The sequence below is a fragment of the Symphodus melops genome (assembly GCF_947650265.1).
Source record: "Symphodus melops genome assembly, chromosome: 15".
Taxonomy (NCBI): Eukaryota; Metazoa; Chordata; class Actinopteri; order Labriformes; family Labridae; genus Symphodus; species Symphodus melops.
Window position 1 is genome coordinate 15,816,352 of NC_136705.1, and position 19,918 is coordinate 15,836,269.

Consider the following 19,918-nt stretch of genomic DNA (forward strand, 5'->3'; position numbering starts at 1 on the left):
AAATGTGAAACGCCAGACGTGGCGAAACGGGAAAACAAGTTTAGTAAACAGCAAACACAAATAACGCGCAATTTTGTTCTAATGTCTCGTCTTCAAACGTGGAGATGTGTTTTGACTGTGTGTAGAGCAATTCCAAAGACAAGAAAACATGCATGTAGTTGACAAGCCACCTCAGCCTTTCAGCCTCCTCTTTACATTAAACATGACAGGCTTTCAGCTGTAGGAAGTCAAAGAGAGAGAGAGAGAGAGTCGCCTCCCTTGTGATGATCAGTGGTGAGAGAAAAGAGTAAACAAGGGAGGGGGGGGTGGAATCCGCAGCATTTCCTACATGTTAACAAGATTGATGGGATGTCCTCTGCTTAGGAAAAAGAAAGGGAGCGAGGGCAGAGGGAGGAAAAGGATGCAGAAAACAGCGGATTAGCTTTACTCCACCTGTCAGTCAGGAGCCTCTCAGTGAAGCAGCGCAGCCTGAGGAGCAGAACCGCAACTGAATTTTACAGCTTCACCTCCATTCATCCTCCCATCTTCCCCGTCTTTCTTCAAACCTGTTCCTTTCCTGGCTCAAATCATTTGTCTTCTCCTTCTTCCTGTGTGAACAGGTTCTCATGTTTTTTTGGGGGGTTTTTTTTACAAGCACTTGTGTTCTGGTTGCAGTAGTGGTGTTGGCTGCCAGATTCACTCAAGTTAAAATGGCCCGGTCTGATGTTTGTGGTGTGGGTTGAATGCTTGGTTGGTCTACGGGTGGAAATGTTTTGTTTTTATTTAATCTTCAAGGTCTGGATGCCACTAGGTGGTGTGAGTACTCAGCCTCCGACCATGCAGTGCAGCTTAAGGGAAGTGCACGCTGCACTCCCACACTTTAGTTGAGTAGAGCGCGTGTGCACGTACGTATCGTCTCATCAGTAGTGTTGCCTACTGATTTCCCCTCGAGCTGTAAGAACTCTGCCATATTTGGAGAGATAAACGCCCTCGTCTCGCTCACACGCACACATCCACACGCACTTGCACAACTCCTAAGAGGAGTGAAACATAAAAAAAGACTCAATGGTTAGTTTGCTGACCCCCCCCCCCCCCCCTTCTAATTCACGCTATTAAATTTGTACATCAGGTCAGATTTAGTCAGTGTAAACTAGAGCTGAACTAAGCGTATTATCTTGAGACTGCAGGAGAACCGAGAACCAGTGGAGAGTAGCACTCTGTCAGCTCGGAAGTTTGCACTTGACCACACTGTGGAGTGCTGAAAAGGCCGCCAGCCTCCGATTTGTGTACAAGCTTTAGGTTTTGCTTTTACCACAAAGGATTTATTCAAACTGTTTGTCCACCAGCGCTGCTTCACCCCTGCTGCCACAGCACACTGCACACTGCACCCTAAATGGATACTTTCCCTGGTGTCTTGTTTGCTCTCACACACAAACACATTTGCAGGTTTACACACAGGCAGCTAAGCGTGTAAAAAAAAAAATACCAATAGGCCTACAGAGTGTAGCGCAGTGAAAAAAAGTGCTATTCATGTGCATTGTGTAAAATGAGCAAATATTTCCTCATGGTACCCAAAGCCACTTTCTGCTCAGTGGTGAATGGTGAGTCTCTCTCTTTTTTTTTTTTTTTAATCTAACCCCTTGAATCATTGAGTGGCAGGGCAGAAATACTCACCGGCCCATCTGTGTTGTTGGGTGTGCGTGACCTGCACTTCAACGGATTGGCTTTGTCCACAGGCAAGCCAGATGACGAGCAGAGCAGAGCGGTAGTAGTACTACTGTCTACTTCCTTTCTCTACCCTCCATCTCAAGGCTCAGGCAGCCTATTCTCTGTCTGTGGCATCAGTGTGGAGGCGGAATACTGTTGTTTGGGGTCAGCAGGCTTTCTGTTTGCATGTGTGTGTCTATCCATCTGTTTGTATTTATTAGGGCCAGAAGCATAGTATGTACTGCGAGGCAGCCGAAGACGGTTAATTTCAGACAGACTTCATTTTAAATCCACTTTAGAGGTTCCCGAGTGTACGTGTTTTGGTTAAACGCAAGGAGATTGTTAAATTCGAATTCATAGCACAATTCACTGCCATGCATCTTAACACACACACACAAACACACAGATTCAGACACTGTACATTCACAAAGATATTCACACACAAACGTTCTCAGAACACATCTTCACAAATCAGCAGCTTAATTATTATTCTTATATATTCATCTGATTTTCTTAATATTATCCGGTTTCCTCTTTCTCTCACAACTTAATGTGAGGCTGGCTCGTGTCAAAGGAGAGGAAGTGAGTGGGTCAGGTTGTGAGTATGGGGGGTGGATCCATTCTAAATTCATGCACACCAGTCACACCGTGTACCCTGCGCCTGCAAAGACGTCTTCGATCTGACCAACGTCTGTCACTACACCTACATTTTCCATAGACGCATGAATTTAGAATGGATTAACTCCCCCATGTGTGAGGAGCTCAGGGACATTTGCTCACTCAGAGCTCATGTGCGTCAGCGCACGTGTTGACCCTGATAACACAAATCAAAAGAGAGATGTAAATAATATAAAAACAATTTTAAAGGCAAGGAAAAGATGTGTAGATGTGATACCCTTCATTATAATGTCTGAGCAGGCCGAGTTCTGTATGCTGGACGTTACCACATATTATAGCCTGTTTTGTTAATCTTTTTCCCTTTTGCCGATATTATAAAATTGCATTATGGAAACATAGAGATAAAGATTCTTCCATCTGAACCAGGTGATTTTCAGTTGACCTTATCTTAGTTATTATCTTGGAGGATCTGGATAGCTCTGCAGGGTCCTTGCCTGTAGTCTACTTTAATTATGCCGAAATGTTTCACCACAAACACTTTTTTTTCCCATAGTAAATGGGTAATAACAGTAAACAGCATGGTTCAAGGTGTTCTTCAGCTGAGGTTATTTCTGTCTCCTGGGATATCACATGTGTTAAATAGGTACAGTACAACAATGCACTTCCATACACTTGAGATAGTAGGCTACAAGGAGACCTTTTCTGCTTATTATGAAAGCGGTTAGCAACAGATTCTGAAGGAGCTAAAATATGATAACTTTCAGTTCAAACGAATTATATAAAGCTCTCTGGATACTCCACCTGCAACCAGTTAATATAGCAGCTGGATGATTTTAGAGATGTCACTCACAACAACTGCAACCAAAGTGGACGTATCACAGCAGCTGTCACGTTTCGAACAGTTACGTGTTGGAGTTGTATGTATATTAATCATCTTTGGGGAATATTTTTTTCTATTACTTGGTACTTGGCTACTATGCCACTATGCCAGTAAGCTTAAAGCTAAGGACTCATATCCTAGCAATCACATAATGTGCTCGTGCTAGTCTTTTTCAAAAACTCTATTTTCTCTTGACTGGTCAATACCTTGATTAAAAAGGTGGGAGAGCTGAAAGTCATAAGCTTTTCATTAGCTGAGTGTTATAGCTGGACAACAAAAACAAGTTCACAAGCAAATTAGCCCAGTTGATAAAGGTATTAGATGGCAATTTCTAAGTTTGTGTAGCTTAGTTGCTATGGTAGTGAGCAGGCTTGCTGCTCTGTTGAGTGACAAAGGTGTTAAAAACCTGTGAAAATCTTAATTTCTCAGCTACCAATTATTTTTTGAAGATTGTTATTGCAGGGAGATAAAGTAAAACGTCAAATGTAGGCAATGTGTCTTAGCAAGGCACTATTTAGCTGCAAACATTTGTAACAGTTTTGTTGTAGCACCTACACTGTGTAAGCTACTGTCAACTAAGGAAGTGTTAATTTTCAGTGTGCATACTATAATATTTTTATCCATATATATATATATATATATTGACAAAGAATTTACTTTTACAGTAGCCACATTGTAACTTTTCTTTATGATACTACATGTTATGAACTACCTTTCCAATACGGGGTACTGAGCTTTGAATTTCTATTTCTCCTCTATTTTCTCTGTCATGTTCTCTCCAAATCTTAAATATATGTTCTCCTCACTTGGCCTGTTTGGTTTTGTTGCTGGAGATCGTACTGATTAACTGCCAGTGTGAAGAATTTGAGGGCATGCAGGCACAACAAGCAGAGACCCCTGTGGCTTTGGAAAAGCAAACGAAAAACATCAACAGCACAGGCCTTTAAACGGAGTTTGACGACCTTTATTCCAATCTAATGGTCCCTGTGATACTTTCCCTGCGGCGGGCATTCAGCAAGACTTTCAATGCAACACTAAAAGACGACTCTGCAAGTAGTGCTTTTGACAGTGAAGATTCATGTTATAGTAAAGTTTTGGCTTTATTATAGGATACATTAGCAATGACAGAATCCTCTCCCGATGCCTTAACCCCCTGGACCCAGAAATCCCACCAACAGAGAGAGAGATGCCCAGAAATCAAATAAAAAGTTTTGTCAGACACCTGATGTTTTTTCATATCTTTTCTGTGTGTAGGCAGTAAATCTGACCTGCAAGACTCAGAATTTGCATTATCTTGCATAATTGAATCTCTAAGTAATTTGGAAGGAATTAATATTAATCCTTTCCTTTGGCAAGTATGTAACACCTTCAGAAGCACACACACACACACACACACACACACACACACACACCGGAGAAAACGTGCAATGATACTTATAAGATACTCTGTATCATAGGGACGATGGCTAAACGTTGCTTTGCTGACTTTCAGAGCCCCTAGGATGCTTTGCACATTTTGGGAAGTGTGTAATAAAGTAAAACATTATCCTTCAAATCATGAACGTTGTTTGGAGAAACGTACAAATTGGACTATTTTAGAAAAACCCAGAAAACGGCAGCATGTAATACGCTATGACGGGTAGGCTTGTAGTTACCTTTAAAATGTAGTCCGCAGATAATTATCTACAACAGTTTAACCAATTTAATATTCACCACACTCCCAAAATACTGTAGTCCTTTGAATTTAAATCTTTCAAGGGAAAACATTTTTACAGACAATTTTCTGAAACTTTTGATGTACATTTTGAAAAGGAAATGTTCGAGCGGAAGCCTGGGACAGCTTAACACAGAAATGGTTTTGCACTTCACTGAACAATTAACATTCACAACACATCATACTTTTTAAAGGACTCAGTAAATAATTAACATTGTTATACAACACTAAATCTGAGGTTTAAACAGTTATTAATGTTTCGGTCAACAATTGAACTTTTTAAAACCGGTGTGGATCAAACTCACATGTCAATGTTAATAACACATTTTTCATTATTTGAGAATAAAATAAAAACTGTTGACACCCTTCGGATGAGGAAAAGTGGTAATGCTTATAACAAAAGAAAGCATCAATCTGGGAATGTTTTATCTCCTCTGTCGCTAGGTGGGCAATGTTTTGATACTTTGTTTTGCTGAAATGAATTCACAGCTGCACTGCTAAGGCTTTTCCTGCCTGAAACTTTTCTTTCATGGACAATGTTTTGGATTTTGGAATTTCCTTTAAGCTGATGACATTTATACACTTGCATTAAATTTCTCGGTGAGAGTGTTCACAGTGTAGGGCGAAGCAAATTTGTCCCAGTGGTAGTTTTGCTTCAGAAGTTAAAATCTTGCTGCACTGCAGAACTTCAACTTATTTAGATTTCTAAAGTGTGTGAGTATTGTAATAGTGTCAGGCATAAGGAATCCAGGGAGAAGTTGTCATGATTTTTTAAATTATTTAAAGAATTAACATTGGAAATTGTAAAAAGGTAAAACCCTGGTGTGCTCACCAGAGCCTAAGTGAAATGAATAGGGAATAAAAGATCCTCCAGGCATGCTACATTTAATGCAGCATTGTTACCTGATTTTCCAGTCTTCTCTGCAGGGTCAGGAGCATATTATGAGGAAATCTGAAATTCATTGTGTGCAGAGAGCTTCCCTAACTATCAAAATTAAAGCACAGATTCAATTAAAAAGGAATACTCATGTTATTCAATTGAGCGGCTGTAATTCTAATTTGTAAACATGACTGACTTTCCGCAAGGCAAAATCAAAAATATCCAACTTTTCACTCGCATTTTTAATTTACAAATCTCAAGATACAAAATCATAAATCTCTTCAATAGACGCAATGTAACAGAAGGTGATTTTTTTTTAATGAGCAGAACTGAATAAAAGGACACAGATCTTAGAATATCGTTGGTGTGATAAATGTCCTTGGAGCTATGTCTTCTTTCTATAAATATGTTTCTATTCTTTACACACATGCTGAACATTGTATTGTATATTATATCGCTCTGCAGTCTCTACCACTTTCTCAAAACTCATTGCATTGATGGTAGAAAAGCCCACAGACAATTGTTGCCATGGGATTTTTCCAAATAATATCAACTTGAAAAGCAAGTTTTTGAACCCAAAGATAACAGTTTCTTTTTTAATTTAAAGTTAATTTAACAGAAATTTAAATTTTCAGGAGGGATGGGATGGGTTCATAAACCCACCAGTCAAAGCATGCAGATGTATGCTGGGAGGCTGAGAAAAGAGTGTAGGACTGGTGCAGGTCAGAGCTGGCATTGAAAGAGCAGAGGGAAAGGCCGGCAATCTTGCAGGTGGTTGTTAGGAATGAAGCATGTCAAGTGTGAAATCAGTGCCGCTCGCAGGCGTTGCCTCATTAATGAAAACAAGACAAATGGCACAGAATTTGCTTTTAAAGGCGAAACATTTTTGGTTTTTGCTTAAACAATAACAATTGATTTTGATTTTGTTTGAAAACAATGTTGTAGAGATGTATAGCCAGTCATCAGTCTTTAGAGTTATTTTAAGGTAATATTCTTTTTAGAGTCAACAGTTTGCATTCACAGTCAACAACCATACACACATAAATCCATCACTGTATAAGCTGTATAAGATCACAACAGAGCTAGAAATACAAGTATATTTTCAGTGTGATGCAATAGAGAAGACATGAAGTCTTTGAGAAAAGGTCGTACTTCTTTATTGGACCAAAAATATCATTATGTTTCTGCTATATCTGTCTCTATCACAACTTCACCATCTGCCATAACTCACAACAAAATAAAGAAAATGTTCCCCAACTTATTTATTTCTAGGAAATGTAGAAACACTCTGTCTGATGTAGAAACAAGAATAGGAAATCATAAAAGGAAATGGGGGGGGGGGATAAAGTCCCAGAATACTGAGAATTAGAAATGTGTGGCATGTGGTCGGCTACTTCCTGCTTATGTTTTTCCTGTGAGGCAGCAGGAGATCATTTATATAATATCCCCATCAAACATGGCTTATTCTAGGTGGTTAAGAAGACACCCAAATAACGTTTGATGATTGAAAGTAAATAGTCTGAAACTTTCACTTCATTTCAGTTTGATGACTGTTCTGAACACATGTCCTTAGACTCATAAGAAATGAATCAAGTATAAAAAGCAACTTTAACTATACCGTGTGATCTGAATTTTGTGTTCTTTTAAAACTTCCTCATAATGTCATAGACTGACACTAAGACCATTCTTCAATATGGATACTTTTTCAGCCCAGTACCTCAGTAGGTTGTAGCCTCGCAACAGTTTATGACCAAACCTCGCTGAATCAAATAATTTTACACCCAGCACACTGAAAATACGCAATGAGAGACACAGCAGTGTCAGCAGCTCTCTGTGCAAAATGCTAATCTTCAGCATGCTAACATGCTCACATTATAAATACTTAACAGTGATGTTTAACAGGTATATAATTTGACATTGTTGCCATCTCTGTTTAGCATGTTAGCTTGAAAAGATGTATAAATTAGCAATAAATACAAAGTGCAGCTGAGGCTAATAGCATTGTCATTAGATTTGGAGGTATTTGGTCATAAATCAAAATGTTGGACAAACTGAATTAACAACTTGATGAAGGGACTCGATGAAAAGTTATTACAAGTTCTCCCGAGGGGGATACATTTCCTGGCAATCCATCCATAGTCCCCTCTCTCAAATTCACAAATGTGAATCTCATTATGGAGCAGGAGAGAAAAAGTCCCTGGATCCAAAGTCATTAGGAAACACCGTCAAAGATAAAACATTTCTTCCAAATCATAGATGTCTGTCGCAAAATATGTCAAGAGCTGGACAAATGTGTTGGGTCTGATTGATGAACAAACAATTTCATCCTAAGTTATGCAGTGAATGTGGCTGAAAGATCCAGACTAATGCTTAAGAAGTAACCTCTGTGCCTGGTGGCTTGTTGGCCATCATGATGCGATTGATGATCATCGGAGGCCCGGTCAACCCAAAACATTTGAAAAATGAAGCTTTCACACCCACAAAGCATATCACAGTGTTTCTCGAATGCACAACAGCAGGAGAGGAAACAAATGTGCTTGGAAAAGCTGACAAATGCTGAGGGCTGAAACACATTTGTTTGTGCTTGCTGCTTTGCAGTTCAAAGTAAAGAATAATGAAGCTGCAAGGGGGGTTCCTGTAGCTTGAGACGGAAATGTATGCATAATATTGTTTTCAAACATTTACATCTTTGTCAGATAAACCGTTGAGTAACTTTGACAAATGCTGACATCCTTGGATGCTTCACTTAATGTGAATACCAATTACGCATGTACACCTTATAGCGAGACATAAACATGAAGTTGTTTTGTCTCACTGAAAATAGCTCTGGGGATCACGACTATGCTTTGACCATGGAAATATCAAGGGGCGAAGAGAAACAAAAGTCCTTTTAACATCTGATTGGGTCTCTGGGAGTGAAATATCAAACAAAGGTAGCTTTTTGTCAGTCAGGCGGTCATTCAGGGTAAAAACTAGAACAATGTGTAACTACAGGTACAATTTGTTCCTTTCGAACAATGTTGAAGGAATCAGTGGTTGGTCTTTTTTGATTGTTAAGTTAGACCTTTCCTTCCATCTTCCATTTTGTTTCCAATATTTGATCAACACAGGGCGGCAAAATCATTTCCGACACCCATGCTGCCGTAGCTTTTTAAGAGTCGAGGGGAGTCCGCCAGGCATGAAAACACATTAAACCGAGGTTGCTGGTGTTAAAGTGGCTTTGTTGTTCTTAATCCATGCATAACTAAAAACATTTGCATGGTAAATCCAGAACAATAACATGCTCTTCCTAAGCTCCTGCCTGTATTGAGGGAGCCTGGTAGACTTTGCAAAGTTCACTTAGAGTTTCTGCATCTCTGCTCTGATTATCCAAGCTTGTCCACGCAGAGCCATACACCTGAACTTAAAAAAAAAAAAAATCTGTCCCCAAGAACAAATTATGCATTGAGGGAAGAATACATATCCATTCTTTAAGCTTCATAACTCTCCTCTGTCGCTCTCTCTCTACCTTTCTCTCACTACCTTCCCTTTGGTTTCTGACTCCCTCACCCATTCTTATTCATTCTCCCTTCGCAGTGCTTCCAATGTCTTTTTTCAAATTCTGTTTTTGCTCACACTGACAGCACAGAGACAGAGAGTTTCTATACAATACTAAAGCAAGAATCCATGCATATTTGACAGAAAAATTGTCTGCACACTCTTGATTTGGCATGTACACACAGCCTATTGTGAACCACAAAATATACATGTGCATGTGCATGTCTCTCTATTGACGAGAGCACCGAGTCGTCGTTCTCTGAGTTTTCTTACTCTCATATGAATGCACTCCGTATTCTGTGTGGCTCGTCCATTATTTGTGGTAGCCATGGAAGCAGTGGCAGTGGTAGGCATTAATTTGAACAATCCCTGGATGTTCCCCTGTCTGGACCTTGTGACCTGTTGTGCATGTGTGTGGTTTGTAAATGGTTGTGTGTGTGTGCTTCAAAGGTTACCGGGCAATGAAGCCTTTTGTGTGGTCTTCCAGTGAGATGGACTTTGGTAGGTAAAAAATAATGCTCTGGATCAATGTTATCCTCTCTTGACAGGCACATGCACTCATAGACAAAAAAGGGGCTTGAGCACCTGCAGTTTTGCCCTTTGTACAGAAGGTGCCCTTCTTTTGAATAAATCATTTAATTTTTGCACACTGCCCACCTGTCCCGGCGAACAGATTTAAGAATATCATGTCGGGAGAAATATCATCCAGACCAGCGTTATACCCGCTCCTCTTTCCACTCTGCTGCAGCAGCAAAACATGCACGACCACGCCCAAAAGTGCAAACATACACGTGTGGACACATTGTCAGTGTGAGGCTGAGTTAGTTCATGAGTGAGGCAGAGGCAAACATCTGGTATGTGGTAAGTGTGATCATAACGGTTTCATATTAATGGGCATAATAAAGGCTTCACATGACTTTGCAGGAAGAGTCTCTCTTTGTTTGATCTGTTTAGCTGTTTTATAATCTGCCTCCAACACTTTGACACTTATATTACATTAGGCTATAGTGTGTTTAGTTAAGTATTGTGATGACAAATGAAGGAAAGCAAGTAACGCGCTAGTTACAAAAGATAGAAATAGAAGATTTTTCTTTAATTGTTTTTCAAGTTCAAAAACTTAGGATCTTAGTTTGGAGGAAAGCAATGAGGGAAAGTGTAAATATTTTTATTAAAAAAAATAGCTGAGTTTCTTTCAGGTGAAACCACAGAGGTGTAGGTAAGTTGTGGAACGTTTAACGTGAGGCTAATTTATTAAAATAAAATATGTGTGATGGCTAAGCCTGAACTTGAAGCCACTAAGAGGCTGTGTAGGCAGGCTAAAATATCATTTGGTTGCCTTAGCATTGATGACTGTAAACACAGTCTAATAGAGCCAAAACCTTGTGCTCCTCATCTGTCTGCAGTCAGAGGGGTTCTACCTGTACTGGAGGTACAAAGGTAACACATAAAACACAATCTTAAATGCAGGAATGGCTCCTTTTTAAGAAAAAACAGGTTTTTTTAAACCACTGTTTGAACTATCCTTAGTCTTACCCATGAGTTTTTAATACATATATTTAATCTTTTTTTTTATTATAAATAATTACCCTATGTAAATCTCGGCCCCTGTCCCTCCAAAATCCTCTTCCGGTCCCTGCTCACTCTAGCACTCATTTCAACCTGCTACCTCACGCACACAGTTTCATGCACTATTAATGTGCTCATCTCTTTTAATTACCTTCTCCATCAGAGCTGCTCAGTAATCAGCCAGGGGACCACGTGCCACTGGGAATCACTGGTCAGGCCTCCTGCTGGGATGCTACATCTAATTTCATGTATGCAAGGCTGCTTGTTTGGTGCAGGCACAGTGATAATGACTGCCTACTATGCATTTAGACACACTGTTGCTAAGGATATTTAGAGCAACACAGTTGGTCAACTGACTTTGCTGTGAACAAGGGACGTGCCCAGAATGTTTTCACTGGGGTGGCCCAATTAGGAAAATGGCATATGCAGAGGTGGAGTGTCCCATGTGTACACACACAGGTCATTGCTACGAATAAGAATCACTTGATATATCAGCCTCTGTTGGTCATTGAGAGAAATACAAACATTTGCTGGACTCAGACATCATTTAAATGAAGTATCACTAAGCATCCCAGGAGTCAAACTATAGACTTCTGTGAACTGGGCAATCACATGTTAGTGGTCTTGCTGCTGTGTGTTGGGTCAAAAACGTGAAACTAAACTAGACAGAAACAGAATTTACGACATGCTGTGCATCTGAAATCCCTAATCAAACAACTAATTTTATTATGCCACCTCAGGAATGTCATAATCATCCCAGGGAATTAAAGAATAATTGGTGCCGATTAGCTTTCCTCTAATGCACTGATGGACTGATGTTATAGTTGAGATGTACGATTCAGTTGTCAAGGTTGTTGAGACAGGGTTAATGCAGGCTTACAGTTCATATCATAGCAACATGGAGGCCAGCCTGATCATTAGAGCTTCATGCATTCTCAGTGCAGCAGGAGACAGAAATATTTTCTCTGACAGAAGCATTTTTAAGGACATGAGGCTGAACTGAATTGGAAAATATATGCTGTGAAGAAGAGCGGATCAGATGAAAGTTTATTATCTTTGCTACCGTCTAGCTCTTAAATTCATTGACTCACATTATTATAGAGATGCAGAGGGCTGTGACAAAATCATTTTTTCAAATATTCAAGGTTCCCAACGTTTGTAACATGTATTGTAGTAATTGAACAGCGCCATTAAGAAAACAGCGAGGCAGCTGGAATTTAATTTCAGTGTTGAAATTCAAAGCACATCTAAAACTAGACAGATAGACAACAAAAGCAGACAAAGAAAAGAAAGGTAACAGAGGAGCATTATTAACTAGAAGTCAGGCAGATCACTACAGCAACAGTCAGGCACAATATAAAAATTCCAACTGGGAAGCAGGTTAGAAAACTGGGTGCTGGTTTGGACACAGGTGGTAGACGGCTGAGGGCTTGCGTGAATATTAAGCATCTATTTATTTCTGAGCCTCTTTTACCTCACAGTTACTCTTCCCTCAGTACGAGCACATTTTAAACAAATTCAAATTCACGTTCAGTCTCTTATTGTTTCTTCTTCTTTGTGGAAATTATTTTGTAGACTTTAATTTAATTTAATGTCTTTTGGGGCATATGATTGTTTTTATTGAAGAGACGGAACAGAGTTGGAGATCAGGGCAAAAGAGAGTGGGATATGACACAAAGGACAGTAGTCACAGGTTGGATTTAAACCTCTTCTACCAGCCCTCTTTGTCTACTTTAGCTTGACAGTGTTACCAAGCCTCTGTTCAATATTGACACGCTCACTTTCAGGATTAATTATTGGATTTGTCAGTGAATGTTTTCTTTCAATGCATGCCTTTAAATTTCCAGATAATAATTTTTATTTTAAGTCTAATTTTCTTTACATTTGACCTCTCTCTCTCTCTCTCTCTCTCTCTCTCTCTCTCTCTTCTCCCGCTTTATTGGTCTTGCTGCCACTCAATATGCCGAGCACACAGACACTCGTTCTGGGCCTCATCTGAAGCCACTCTGCACCTAGACCAAAATAGCATCTCACCTCACACTGAAACTCAAATATATTGTGCATGCAGAAGAAGTAAAATAAGATCCAACAGCCATTGATGATCAAAGAAAAAAAAAATGGAATCAGCTTTCATGTTGTTGCTTCAGATGAAGTGAGGATAATTTCAAATCTACAATAAATGTCTGCTGTGAATGAAACGAGGGTGAGAGCTGTTAGCGGTGAATCAGGGGTGATGTAGTGATCAAGAAGTTTTGGGACGTTATCAAAAACCCTGATCTGATGAATCAATCATGAAACTGACCTGGACATGAGGGAATCTTTGATCCTGGGATTACAGCGAATCAGTGCCTACTTAAAAAAGCGCCTCTCTGCTATTGAACTCCTGCTTGCTCTGAAATAATTAGGGGATCTCTTGTTGTTACTTTAGCAACAGAATAATTCAAATGACCAAAGGGCATACACTTTGTTCAAAGTATCTGAAATGTGTTTTACTCCAAATAATTCAAATATAAAACAACTTGTATCTCCTGAGATATTAACTTTGTTTAATAGGATAGCCACATTGATTTTTATTTTTAATTATTATTAATTTTTTTTTAAATGAAATTAATTAATGAGACTCATACATACTCATTTCAAGGATTAGAAAAACATGAAGAAAAAAAGGCAGCTTAATTTTCAACTGCAGCTTCTTTGAGGCTTTGAGAAGCTTTCACTTTTGTTATAAGCTGAACAGAAAGTGAACAGAAAACCAGGGGTTGTAGGAAATATTGTGCTTTTCAACTTTTAAACTGCCTGTTGCTTTAAGAAGAAACTGTATTGATAAAGATAAGACTCAATTGGCCAAATAGCCACATGCTACAGTACATGTAGAAAATTAAGCACCACCTATATAAGAATATATTTTGAATGGAGTTATTTTAATTGAAATGCCTTCGTAATTTCCCCTCTGCTTCATGTTTCAAAAGTTTTCTTCTGAGTAAATAAAATCCTATTTTACTTTTCAAAAATTGAAGTTGAATAATTTGCGACACATCAATCTTATCTATAAGTAAAGTGAGAAGCGCTGGTCTTGGGTTCATTTCACAGGGCGCCTGTCCCTTTAAGGGGGCAGTGCATTGTAGGTTATGTGTAGCTTTGAATTTGTTTGTGAGCCTAACATGTGTCCATTAAGCCCAGGAAACACAGGAGTTCATTCCTGCTGACCCATGTTACCTGTTCTGGAGTCTAAACCAAAGGGATATCATGTTTCTGGATGGAAAAACCTGCAGACCTCAAATGTTCACAGTTTGAGGAAATCTTCCTGTTCACCAACAGGTGATGTGTTTTTAATCACCTTTCTTGAAACTTGTACAAGACAACCAGTTTAAGGCTTGTGCTTGTGTAACACTGACGATTAAAGCTGTTCAGATTAAGTGAAAACACCTGTCTAATGGTATGAAATATTTTAGACTAGGCTTACATAGTTTGACATGTTTCTTATCCATAGTCTTTTTTTTATAAACATTGGTGTTGTAGATTAATGCAAACTGTTACTTTACTTTTATTAGGCCACTACAGCCTTCAAAACATTTTGAATTAACTGAATGTACATATCATCATGACTGTACCCTGTATGATTATTTATGAACATTAAAGTGGAAAATAATGCTGGTGTTGTAAATGGATGCCATCTCAAGAAATTGGATAACAAAATGACACCCAACCTTTAAAAAGATGCAAACTACAAACATGTCTAATCCAAGGTTAGGATAAAGCTGATGATTAAATGTTTGATAAGTAAAATTGTCAATTTTTTATCCAGTTGGTCGCAGGTCGCCTAGTGGTTGATGCGTACGTCCCATAGTTTAAAATCAACCTTTGGCTACTTTCCCGCATGCCATTCCCTGCTCTTTGTCCTTGATTTCAGACTGACTGAAAGGCATAAGCATAAAAAAGGAACCTTTAACATTTTGGATCCTGTCAGAAACTTTAAACAGTGGTTGCTGACAGTTATGCCAATACAAGCAATTACATTTGGCCCTGGCTTTTTTCCCACACAGCTCTAATGTCAACAATAGGACAAAATCAGCTGCAAGGCAGTACCCCTGTGGACTGGTCAGCCCATAGGCTACAAAGAAATATCTGCACTGGCATTGTTACAAAGGATGACTCAAATCATTACCAGTCAGCTCTTACTGACTTTGCTACCTAATTTTGAAAAACTGTGGCCTCTCATCACAGTCACACTGTGGTGGTCATGATACTGACAGCTCCTCTGTGTTTGAAGTTTTTGATCACTAATTTCCCTCCAGATTTAATTGTTTATATAATAGGTTTAGATATTCAACCCTTGACGGTTTACATTATATTTCCATCTAATGCCTAAGCACCTTTTTGTACAAGAAAATTATCTGAAAAAGTTGCTGCAGCCACAAAAGACTCATTTTGCTCAGGGGGACAGCTCAGTAATAGTTGCAGTTTCACTCTCTGAAGAAATTGTCTCCTTTTGTGCTGCTGCTACTTTTATTGACATCTGAAATGCATTTGATACCACTGATTATTAAACATTACTCCCCAAACTATAATCTACACATCTAGATGGTGGTTTAGTCTTCCCTTATACAGAGAGAACTGTAGTGGTAGATGCTGCTGATAGTAATCAACCAATGTCCCGTGTTAAGGATACATTACTGTAAGCCTCAGACCCTGGCTCGTCTTCCGACGACCATTCATACTTTCCAGTAATAACTTTTTAATCAGACTAGCTTTAAATGCAGTTAAGTGAAAAGTACTTTATCCCCACAACCCACAAATTACTTTGATTATTTACTGTTTACTGAACCTGGATGGATCTGTATAAATTACTGAAGATGGATCAGCCAAAATAACCAACATTTTTTGCATTGTTTGCATATTTGATGCAAACATTTGTCTTCAGTGCCTCAACTTCGTTCAGCTCTTCAACAGCACAAACTAGTGCATCATTAGCTAACGCCAACACATGACTAAAAGCCACACAAACACAAAGTCCATCAATCATGACAAGCAAAAAATAATGAAGCTGACACTGTGAGAAAAAAACTATGGTCAACATGCACAGGATCTTGGGATACATTTGTTTGGTGTTGTTGCTAATTTTAATGTGTTTGCTAACAATGACGAAATGCTACCAAGTTAGTGTAGCCAAAGTACTTCTGGAGTCTAGTAGAAAAGGTTAGCTTATTAGCCAGACTGATACGGCTGATCAATTGACAACTCGCTATGCTAACTTGGTTAATCTGTCTTGAGATCATTGCTTTGGAGACAATTAATTTGACATACTGCCTCGTTCCACCCTAACTGTAATATCCTGTTCATCATTGTTCTTTATGCTTTATGCTCTTTATCCCAAATGAAACACTTTTTACATATCTTTGTCCTGTATTTTATGGAAGTATTTCTTTATAGATCAATTTACACAAGACTGTAAATTACCCCACATTTCTCTCTCATTTATATTCATTTATATTCATTAAGCACTTAACTTCATGTATTCCTCATGTGTGCACTTATGCTAGCAGGAGTGGATGAAGGTACTTTGCATATTTAATATTCTTAGGCCAGTGGTTACCATCCTTTGTTGGCTCGTGACCCCACTTTGACTTCACAAACTCTGGCAACCCCAGACATAACATTGAGCTTTTTGCTCAAATGTATTCATTTTCAATCATGTTTCGATGTCTTGCAAGTAAACATTCATGTTCGACCACATTTTGGCTTTCATGTATATATTTGTGGACAGAGGAAGGAAGGCTGGGCTGAATCTATGAATGTATTGAATTGTGTAGTTGAGCTTCTCTATTCTCAGAATGTATTCTCTTTAAAGATATATTTTCAGGCTTGTTTTGCCTTTTATAAGTCAGCTGAAGAGAGACAGAAAATGTCGGGAGGAGAGAGTTTGGGATGACTTGCAACAAAGGGCAGAGATCAGATTCAAACCCATGGTTGCTGCGATGAGAACAACAGCTTCTGTACATAGGCTGTGTGAATAATCACCAGGGCTTGGCAATACGGCACCCCTTTTCTTATATGCAGGTATCTAGAGCCCCCTTTTTCCCACTGATTGTTGGCTCAATTATAGCTTGAATATGTGTATAATTAATACACATTTGATTAATATCATTTTCATTAGCTTCATTATATGATTTACACTTCTGCTCTAGTTTAGTGGAAACACCTGTCAGATGGAAAAAAATGTAAAATGGATCTACACTAGCTAAAAAAAACTTTAATGTCTCTTATCTTATTTTTGCCATAGTATTTCTTATCTTCAGCAGGTCTTATCTAAAACCAGGTGATAACAACGTGAGAAGGTATCTTCGTAATATATTGCCAATGCTTTATAATAGAGGGCAGGCTGTCTGCACTTTATCCTCAATGTGTTAAATGCTGGTATTCTCCACTTACTCAGAGCTTGCAAAACTGTCCAAATGTTGCACATCTTTATCTGTCAGTGGGGCAGCTCTGCAGGTTTTTGTTGTCTTCAATGAAGTGTCTTAAGTGCCTTTACTAAGCTTTGTTTGTGATGCTTTTCTCAGTAGGGTTTTTCCTGAAACATTGGGTTTGATATGAGTTAGCTACATGGTTTCCAGCTTACTTCTCCACATCCTTATGTACCTGCTTTCCGATATTCCCATGCTTCATTTGCAATTGTGATTTGGAGAACGCTTGCGCTGCCGGTGTGGATTGCAAATAGGCACAAACAGAGTAAACCTCTCAAAATCCCTTGTTTTCAGTTCCAGTTTACAATAAAATTCATCCATGTATGACAGGAGGGAAGAAACAGATTCAATGTTTTGTAACTGCTAATGTTGAATACACAACAGGGGCTGTCAAGATATAGAAGTAGCCAGCTATATCCTCTGCTTAACCGTGTATTTGTTTTATTTCTCATTTCAGGACTTTTGGCTGCGCCCCTTACTCACCAAAATCCGGAGCTACCAAAGTGAAAGCGGCACTGCAATCTCTGGGCTCATCAACTGCTGGGCCTGAGGGGCTTTATGGAAAAAGTCTAGGCACGTATTAGTTCTGCAGCGCTGGCTGACCCAGGCAAGTCCCTGGCCACATAACCACCGTCTCATGCCCATTCAAAGGAGCTCTGTGTTGGGATGTGTCGGCATGGGGCCCGGTCCTCTGTGGAACATCATCCGTGGGATATGCAGAGCTGGCAGGCTGACAGGCAGGTACGTAGTCAAGGTGGCTGGAAGGCTGCCCTGCTGTCTGCTCAGATTACATTTCTTTTTTGTTCTCTCAACCAACTTTTATTGTCTTTTTATGTGCACCTTTTTCCAGCTAATCTTATTTTCTTTCAGATTTCTGTTCAAGTGCAAATCTCCATAAACGTCTGCTTTCTGTTACTCTGCTTTGACTGTCTCCGTCACTCCTTTACTCCATGCTTTTCTAATGACTGTCTCTAGTTGCCGTTGCATTATTAGTAATTGATGAGTTCCCCGTCATCTTCCTCTGTTTTTTCCTTCCTTCTCCCCACCTCTCTCCTGTTATTCGCTTGGTTCCCCAGCGAGCCCCCTCCTCCACATTTCCTCCCTTGTCCTTTCTCTTGTCCCGCCTTCTACTTGTAGTGTTGTGCTATTTTCTTACCTAATTAGAAACCCCCCTTTAGGTGTTGGTTACAAAGCAGAATATTTACTGTGAGCAGTTCAGCCAAGGGTTTCTAGGTCGCGTAAGGAGACTTGATGGGTCTGAAGATTGAGACTTATAACTAGTTTGTGGCTAAAAAAGAAATTAGTGTGATTTTATTACTTTCCTAAGATTTTATTACTTTCCTAACTAATAAAATGGTTTTGTGCTTCGTGGTTTAATTCCAGGTAATCGTATTAAAGCACCACTTAAAGCTAGCGAAAGCAACACGCTTTACAGATACATTTTATAAGAACGATTCATTGCATGCTGAATGCTGTTTTGATTTGAAACTTAATAGGCACATACATGCAGGCGTGCACTGTTTCTTAGCAACTGTTGCAAGTGGCTTGAAGGCTGATGAGAGCATAGGAGGACAGGTGCTGGAACTGGCGTAATAAGGAACGGTGACCAGATTGGGTGCTTCCAAACCCGGAGAGACACTCATTATTTTTAAATTGACTTCCTAGAAAGAGTTCATGTTAAAGTTGTATAATGCATTGAAATGCATTCTCCGAATCAGAAACATGTGTCATGGTGTGGAAAGTAAATTGAGGCAGTTTGGCTATATTTTCATTCATTTTTTGGTCCAAAGAAGGTCGGAGATAAAGTCTATACTTTTCATAGCTATAGTTTTATACTATTTTTACAAGAGTTTGGTCTACAGAGTCTGTCTGAGCTTTAGATTTCACCAATGACCTTTCAAACAGTGACACTCTCTGTACTGTTTATATATTACACAGTAGGTATTCTGAACTGAATTTGTGAATTAAGGATATTTTGAAACATTTTGAGGGCTAGATTTCCGGTCCTTTAATTATTATTAAGTGAAATTACTTTCATTAGAGGTTTGAGAAGAACTGCATGTCAGAAAGTATTTTTTAATTACCACTAATAATTTACAGTTATCAGTTTTGTTCCTATTTTACGGTATTTTTACCAAGAAGCTTATTTCATAACTAAAGGTATAACTAGAACTGTGGCCTCCAAAGGCAACTAATCTGTGACAGCCAAAACAACTTACCTTAATGTGCACCTAGAGATTGTTTACCATTTGATGCTTGCTTTTGTGCAATCATGTGTAACCTCCTATTAACAAACAACGCCTACCAACGTCAAGCCTCTGATGATGATGATGATGATGATGATGATGATGATGATAAACAACAGAGCTACTCAGATCTAAGAAAAGAAGATGATAAGCTCACATTGTTGTTATGTTTTAAAAATGTGAAATGCTTTACGTTTTGAGATTTTTATTGAATGGGCTCGTCTTGAAATGATCAATAAACGTTTAAATCGCCAGGCTCCTCAGGTGCTCTGTAACCTTGTGGTTCCACTTATGTAGATTATAAGGCTCTGTAACATGTTGATCATT

General features: G+C 39.0%; 1 protein-coding gene across 2 annotated transcripts in view; it reads left to right on the forward strand.

The window, feature by feature from the left end:
• The first annotated feature begins 14,035 nt into the window (after positions 1-14,035).
• Positions 14,036-19,918, forward strand: part of grid1a (glutamate receptor, ionotropic, delta 1a) — a 261,831-nt gene continuing 255,948 nt past the window's right edge. For both annotated transcript variants that reach the window (XM_079362801.1, XM_079362802.1), the window contains exons 1-2: positions 14,036-14,199; positions 17,803-18,086. The gene's annotated coding sequence lies outside the window, so the exon portion shown is untranslated. The remainder of the gene's footprint in view (positions 14,200-17,802; positions 18,087-19,918) is intronic.